Below are 8,100 nucleotides of genomic sequence, written 5' to 3' on the forward strand. Positions count from 1 at the left end.
CCCCTACCTTCAATTTTGTGACATGTTTTTTTTTTCACTCCTTGGAATCATAGTCACTGTTGCAGACAACTGTCAAGCCTTTATAATAATCAGTAAATCCTTCCTGCCCCTTACATGCAGCTGAAAAATAAAGAGGCTGGGGGTGAACATTTAGATCTCTGTATTATCTGAATTATCTGTCAAATAATAATTAGCTAATACACTCACTAGATTTATACGTTATGGAAATTATATAGAGAATACTGCAAAAACACAGTAAGACTGCAGTTTGCCCATTTCTGCTCAGGAAGGTCCTTGGGCCCTTTTGTTCCCAAGCTTCACAAATGTTTTCCCAATTTTTGCTCCAGTCAAGGTCAACTGGTGACATTACTGCTTCCCCTTCTTCTGATTTTCCTTCTCCTTCTGTTTCCTAGAAGTAGAACTTCCAGATCTTTCTCTCTCAGAAGCCATCTTTTTATAAGCCATTTCAAAGAGTTTTAATAATGCTTGTTGGAGAGTAGATGCTGACTTCCTGATGTTTTCCCATTTCACTATCTTTGTGAGCCAAGAGCTCTCTCATTCTCGAGATTTCTTCTTTTAGCACTCATCTGCTGGAAGTTGGTCTTTTAAGTCTTCCATCTTTGTTTCAGTATCGTGAATAATTCCTTCTGCCATATTGACAGCTTCTACATTCTTTCTTCCTCCTGTCTTCCTCAGCATACTTCTTTGCATTCTTAACCATATTCTCAATGTCATCTTTCCTTAATCCACCAGAAGACTGAATCACAATTTGTTGTTCACATCCTGTGCCTTTAGCCTTTGCAGAAACATGAACAATCCCATTAGCACCAATGTCAAATGTGACATCAATCTGTGGAACTTCACATAGGACTGGTGGAATTCCAGTCAAAGTAAACTGTTCATGAAGCTTGTTGTCTGCAGTCATTTCTCTCTTTCATTGGCACACTTTAATTTCCACTTGTGTCTAACCATCAGCAGCTCTAGAAAACACCTGGCCCTTCTTAGTTGGAATAGTTGTGTTCCTATTGATTTGTTTGGTGAAGACAGCTCCTAATGTCTCAATACTCAGAGAAAGGAGAGTGACATCCAGAAGTAGCACATCTGTGACATCACCAGCTCCAATAGCCACAGCCTCATCGGGATTGACAGCTTTACTGGGGGACAGGCCAAAGAGTTCTTCTACTGTCTGCTGAACCTTGGGCATTCTGCTCATGCCACCAACTAAGATGACTTCTCCAATGTCGCTCTTGCTGACTTCAGCATCTTGCATGGAGTTCTGGCATGAGGCAATTGTCCTCCTGATGAGATTTGTGACAATGCCCTCAAAATGAGCTCCAGTTAGCTTCATGTTCAAGTGCTTGGAGCCAGAAATATCCATAGTCAAATATGGTAAGTTGATGTCAGTCTGCAAAGAAGAAGAAAGCTCACACTTGTCTTTCTGAAATGCCTCCCGTACTCTCTGAAGAGCCATATTGTCTTCAGTCAGGTCATGTCCTGTCTCTCTCTTGAACTCCTTCTCAATGTGCTGGAGCAAGGCCTGGTCAAAGTCTTTACCACCTAGGAAAGTATTCCCATTGGTAGATTTCACCTCAAAGACACCTTTCTGAATTTCCAGGATAGAAATATCAAAAGTTCCACCACCTAAGTCATACACAGCAATGATTTTGTCTTCAGATTTGTCTAAGCCATAAGCCAAGGCAGCAGCTGTAGGCTCGTTAATCACTCGAGGTACATTTAGGCCAGATATTTGCCCAGCATCTTTGGTGGCCTGTCACTGAGAATCATTGAAATAAGCAGGAAGAGAGATAACAGCATTTTTTTTCCTGAATGTTCTAGTTTTCTGCAGTCTTCTTCATCTTCATCAACACAAATGCACCTGTCTGAATTGGGGAATATAGCTTCCCATGGGCTTCTACCCAGGCATCACCATTGGAGGAACAGAAAATTTTGAAAGGAACATCTTTAATGTCATTCTGCACTTCAGGATCCTCAAATCAACAGCCAATGAGGCATTTGGTAGCATAGAATGTGTTGTTTGGGTGGATGACTGCCTGTCATTTGGCAGGCAAGCCAACAAGGAGCTTGTTGTCTGCTGTGAAGGCTACAACTTAGGGAGTGATTCTGGTACCTTCAGCATTCTCCAACACCTTTCCTTGCTTCCCTTCCATTACTGCCACACATGAATTAGTTATACCCAAGTCAATACCAATAACAGCCCCCTTGACTGCCTCAGATGCATAGTCTCATCCTGAGATGATTCTAAAAGTCTCATGACTAAGACCATTCCAACCATCCTGGTGGAGGCTGGCAGCCAGGCCCTGGGAGGCAGCTCCAGTGAGGGCGGAGCAGCAGTGCAGCTGGTGATGAGCATGGTGGGTGGGTGGAGAGGGGTAAGAGGTGAAGTGGGAGTTTTCTTCTTTACATCAGGTTAGCTAATAGCTTATACATTTTTATTTTGTTTTTTTTAAAAAAACAGGTTTTAGTTTTATTTATAAATTTAGTGGGGGTTTTATATTTTTGCTTGGTTTTTACTTTCAACTTTGTTAATCTCTCCTTTGATTTTCAGGATTTCCATTTTGGTGTCTTGAGGGAGGTGTTTAATTTGTTGATTTTCTAGGTTTTTTAGTTGCATGCCCAATTCATCGATCTGTTCTTTTTCTCTTTTATTAATATAAGCATTTAAAGATAGAAAATCTCCCCTAAGTACTTCTTTAACTGCGTCCCACAAATTTTGGTATGTTCTCTCACTGTTGTTATTATTTTTAATGAAATTATTGATTGTTTCTATGATTTGTTATTTTATCCACCCATTCTTTAGGATGAAGTTATTTAGTTTCTATTTAATTTTAAATGTTTGTTTCAGATGCCCTTTATTAATTTTTAAAATTTCTCTGTGGTCAGAAAAAAAAAACATGCATTTTATTTTTCTGCAGTTGTTTGTGAGATTTTTATGTCCTAATCCATGGTCAATTTTTTAAAGGTTCCATGTACAGCTTTCTTTTTCCAATAAATATTCTACAGAGGACCACTATATCTAACTTTTCTACAATTTTATGGTTAGATTTATCCAGAGAGTTAATTGAGATCCCTATTATAGTTTCACTGTCAATTTCCTTCTGTAATTCATTTAATCTTAAAGAAATAGTGTTTCAGTAATTTGGCTAGCAGCTGTCATGGTCAGTGAAAGATCAACACAAGCTCAACAGCAAGGACGCTGCCAGCACAGGTTCTTTTGATATGCTTTACTAAGGAAAATAGCGTTAGACGGTTAACAATCTTGCTTTAATCAAACATATACATATAAACTCACTTAGTTCAGGAGGAAAAGCCAGTAACCTGAACTTCAGAGCAAATACAAATTACAAACATACATTAGAAACAGACCAAATCACAATTCATAGTTACCAAAAAGCATCAACATCTGGGTTCACGAGCTAGGGAGCTCTTGACAACAGTTGGCCCAGAGTCACACGCCACTCCTCCAGTGGCTCAGAGCTCCAAGCAAATAGCTCTGTTCTCTCTTTCTATACACTCTTTAGCCCTCATCAAACGTCATCTGAGTGACCAGAACTCAGGCTCCTACTATTGGCTCTGGTCTTAGCAACTCCTCTTAGGACCCTGAGGGCTTCATGCCCACATAGGCTTAGCACCTAGTAATTAGGGGTTTGGGCCTAGGGCTTTGCACCTAGTAAGGCTCAATCAAAAACACTTAATTAATTTATCATTCTAAAACAGTAAGAAAGTCCCAACTTAATTGATATTACAAATAGTCCTTTAAGAATTTAGGTGCTATGCCATTTGGTGAATATATGTTCACTTCATTGTCTATGACTTTTGTTGTTGTTATTGTTGTTCAGTCATTTCATTCATGACCGACTCTAGATGTTGGAATGGTTGCCTTTTACAGCTCATTTTGCAGATGAGGAAACTGAGGCAAACTGGGTTAAGTGAGTTGCTTAGAGTCACACAGCTAGTAAGTGTCTGAGGCCAGATTTGAGCTCAGATCTTCCTGAATCCAGGACCAGTGCTTTATCCACTCTGCCACCTACTTGTCTTATTGTCTGTGGTAATTTTTAGCAAAATGTCATTTGCCTTTCAATTTTGGTCCCCTTTTGCTTTTGCCTTGTTTGAGATCATGGTTGCTACCCCTGCCCTTTTTACTTCAGCTGAAGTATAATCAGTTATGCTCCAGTCCCTTATTTTAACTCTGTGTATATCTTTCTGTTTCAAGTGTGTTTTTGGTGAACAACATATTGTTGGATTCTAGTTTCTAATCCATTCTACTATCTGCTTCCATTTTATGGATGAGTTCATCCCATTCACATTCACAGTTAAGATTACTAACTGTGCATTTCCCTTCATCCTGTTCTCATACTTTTCCTTCTCTTTTCCTCCTGCCCTCTCTTTCAGAGTCTGTTTTGCCTTTGACAGTGTAACCTGCCCTCTCTCTAGACTCCCTCTCCCTTTCCCACCTAAGGTGGGTAAAATGTAGTTCTGTACCCAAAAGTGTATGTATGTGACAATAAAAATGCTTCCTGTCACTCCACCATCTTGACTCTGCCTTTTCTTCATGTACATTTGCAGAGTAGGTTCATAATGGTCTTTCTGTTTTTATTTTTGTTTTGTTGTCTTGTCCTCCTTGGTTGCTGTTTTTGTTTGCTCTTCTTTTATTTCTATTTTCAGGGGTGTTTGCCAAACAAATGAGGTCTTTAGGTTTGGTTTTCTTTCTAAGAATGTTTTGACTATGTCTGGGCCATTGGACATCCATTTTTCATTTATTGTTAGGCTTAGATTTGCAGGGTGGATCACCTAGGGCCACATCTTGCACTCCAGTTCTCTTTGGACTGCCTTATTCTACTCCCTCCACATAAGGAAGAGCTCTAAGGAGCCAATCTCCATAGGTTTTTGGACATGAAGTCAGGAAGAGCTGAGTTCAAGTCCAACCTCAGACAATTCCTCAGCTATGTGACCCTGAACAGGTCACTTTTCCTATTTGCCTGCCTCAGTTTCCTCATCTGTAAAATGGGGATAATCTACCTTCCAGGGTTGTTCTGAAGATCAAAAGGGATTATATTTGCAAAAAGAGCTTAGCAAGTTGCTGGCTTGTTCTAGCCCCTTCCTTTCCCCTCACGTTTTTTGTTTTCTGATGGGCACAGCCTTGTGTTACTTGAATTTCCTTTACTTTTAGTTTGAAGGTCTTTGTCATTCCTCAATGCAGTTGTTAATTTTAAATATTATGTATCTGGAGTTTAAGGGTTTTTGTTTGGGGGGGGGGACTTTCTGTGGGTTATTTAGATTGGCATTTTGTTGATTAGTGGAATGTATCCACTTTCTTTGATTATTTTAACTTCATCCCTGGCACTCACATATCATTGGTGCCCTCTTTCCCAGGGCCCCCTCCCTCTTTGGAGAGAGGGGAGATCTCCTTCCAGAACTTCCATTTGAGGAAGAGGCCCACATCAGCCATTTCCTCATTTCCCACCAGGCTGTACTTCTCTAGACTTCTCCACCATATTCCTGAGGAGTACCTCCCCATTACCCTTTTCAACTTCCTTTTGTATGTTGTCTTCCTCCATTAAATTGGAAGTTCTTTAATAGGAGAGGGGACTGTCTCTTCTTCTTTTGCATATTCATATTCTCACACAGTATGGAGCCTGGCACTTAATGGGTGCTTGGTAAAGGTTTATTGACTGACTGACTAACTACTTCTCTGGTGCCCAGTGAGTACAATTTCAAGTCTTCTGATACCACTGTGAGAAAAAGAAAAAAAACAAACGTTTAGGCCTGGTGCTGACCCTAACCCTAACCTTAGGCACTTCAGGGCCTTCCTTCATGTGCTAATTAAAGAGAATAATGGGTAAAAATGGAAACTCTGCAACAAACAAATCTCAATAGCAAGAACACAGGATAGAAGATGTGAATTCAGGCCCTGTCGTATTTTTTAAAAAAAACTTTTTAGACATGGAGACAAAATGGAGGTAATTATATAAACCTGATATATCACAATAGGATAGGACAAGTAGCAACCACAGAACAGTATGGAGCTGAACACACAAAAACCACTTTATTGTTGGTCACCCCTATAATTTCCCCCACACTCATGTAACATGTTAGTTGTTTAGGCCACATCTTTCTTCCATGATCTTGTAACAGTAAGCAAACTGGGACTTTTTGTTGTCTTCTGTTTTGTAGTGCTTCTCAGCACTAAGGCAATCAAGTGCCTTTGATTGAGACTTGCCTTTATTTGTAGGAAGGCCCACACCCTTTTGCTAGTTAGGTCATGAGAGGTGTGAAGCCCTAGAGAGGTGCGAAACCCTGGAGAGGTGTGAAGTGTTCTGACCTTGAAAAAGGGTATACATACTCTGAGGTTAGCATTTTGCTTTGGGGCTCACTCACTGGAAGAGTGTCCTGTGAGTTGACCAGACCAGACTCTGGGTAGCCATTGGAGCCCCCAGGCTTTGAAAAACCCAGATGTTGGTGCTTCTCTCTAGTAACTATGTATATAATGTTTTGGTCTGACAGCTAGAAGCCCTGTCTGTTGATTTGTGTTTATTTGCTCTGTTTATATAATTTCTGCTTGTAATTTCTGTTTGTGTTTTCTCTGAAGTTCAGGGTGCTTGCTTTTTCCCCTGAACTAAGTGAATGATATATGTATGTTTAATTAAAGTGAGATTGTAGACCCCTTAAAGTTGTTTTCCTTAGAAAAGCATATCAAAGTATCTGTGCAGGCAGCTCTCCTATGTGCTAGTGTTATTGGTCTTACATCTTCACAACAGCTGCTAGCAACATTATCGTTACAGACCTTTCCAATGAATAACAAAATCTCTGAGTTGGAATGGACCTCAAAAGCCATCTCTCTAGAAGATCTGTACTGGACCAAGAAGCCCTGCTCAAAAATTCTCCAACGAGGTAATATTACATATATATATATAAAATGTGTGTGTATGTGTATATGTATGTATGCATATATGAGATATATACATATATATGTACACACACATATATGTATGTATGTATGTATGTAGGTTCTGCTTGAGTGAGAGGGAACCCAATAACTTGCAAGGCAGTCCATTCCATTTTGGTGCAACTAAAAAGGATAAAAAGCATTTTCCTTATAACAAGTTTAAAACAGTCCGTCTGAAATTTCACCCTACATTTTACCTAGTTGTGCTATTTGAGATGAACCAGATTGAATTTTAATCTCTCTTCCACAATGACAGCGCTTTGTGTACTTGAAGACAGCTGTTAGGTCCCTCTTAAGTCCTCTCTCATCAAGTCTATATATCCCTAGTTCCTTTCACCATGTTCATTGCTGCATTCTGGACCAGCCCCAGCTTGTCTTTGTCTTCTGTAAGGTATAATGTGCTAAACTGAACACTCCATATGTGCCCTGATGAGGGCAGAGTGTAGTATGTGTCTCTCATTTGGAAAAGATGTCTCTCTTAATTAGCCTTGAATAGTATTAGCTTTTGTAGCTTCCATTTTGTTTGCAGACAATTAAAAGCCCCAGATCTTTTTTTATAGGAACCGTTTGTCTATCCACACCATTTATGGCCTTTATTTTTAAAATTCCTTTTTAAAAATTAATTTTGTATTTTTTGGAACTGACTTCTGGGAACCAAGTGTACAACTTTTTATTTATTTATGCCTATTCCATTTCACTTTATTTGATTTGGCCTATCATTCTAGCCTATCTAGATCTTTTTGGAGCCTGACTCATGAATGTGTAAGCTGTCCATGTTAATTTAGTGTTAGACACAAAGCCTTCTCTGCCTTCATCCAAATCATTCATAACATTAATGAACAGCACAGGGCCAATGACAGAACTCTGTAGTACTCCATTAGAGATCCCCCTATAAGTTGACATTGACCTATTAATGTCTGCTCTTTGAGTTTAGTCATTCAAACAGTCCTTAATCTACCTAATAATACTGTCTTTGAGCCCATATCACATTTTGTCTACAAGGGTGTCATGAGAGATTTTTGTTATATGCTTTGCTAACATCTAAGCATTTCTCTCATCTTCTAGTCTCCTTAGCTAAGTCAAATGAGATTGGTCTCACATGACCTTTTCATATATTTTTGTTTATTTCACTAAAT

General features: G+C 39.4%; 1 pseudogene; it reads right to left on the bottom strand.

The window, feature by feature from the left end:
* Positions 1 to 366: 366 nt before the first annotated feature.
* LOC118833200 lies at positions 367 to 5,206 on the bottom strand (annotated as a pseudogene).
* Positions 5,207 to 8,100: the final 2,894 nt, after the last annotated feature.

Source organism: Trichosurus vulpecula (assembly GCF_011100635.1).
Source record: "Trichosurus vulpecula isolate mTriVul1 chromosome X unlocalized genomic scaffold, mTriVul1.pri SUPER_X_unloc_3, whole genome shotgun sequence".
Taxonomy (NCBI): Eukaryota; Metazoa; Chordata; class Mammalia; order Diprotodontia; family Phalangeridae; genus Trichosurus; species Trichosurus vulpecula.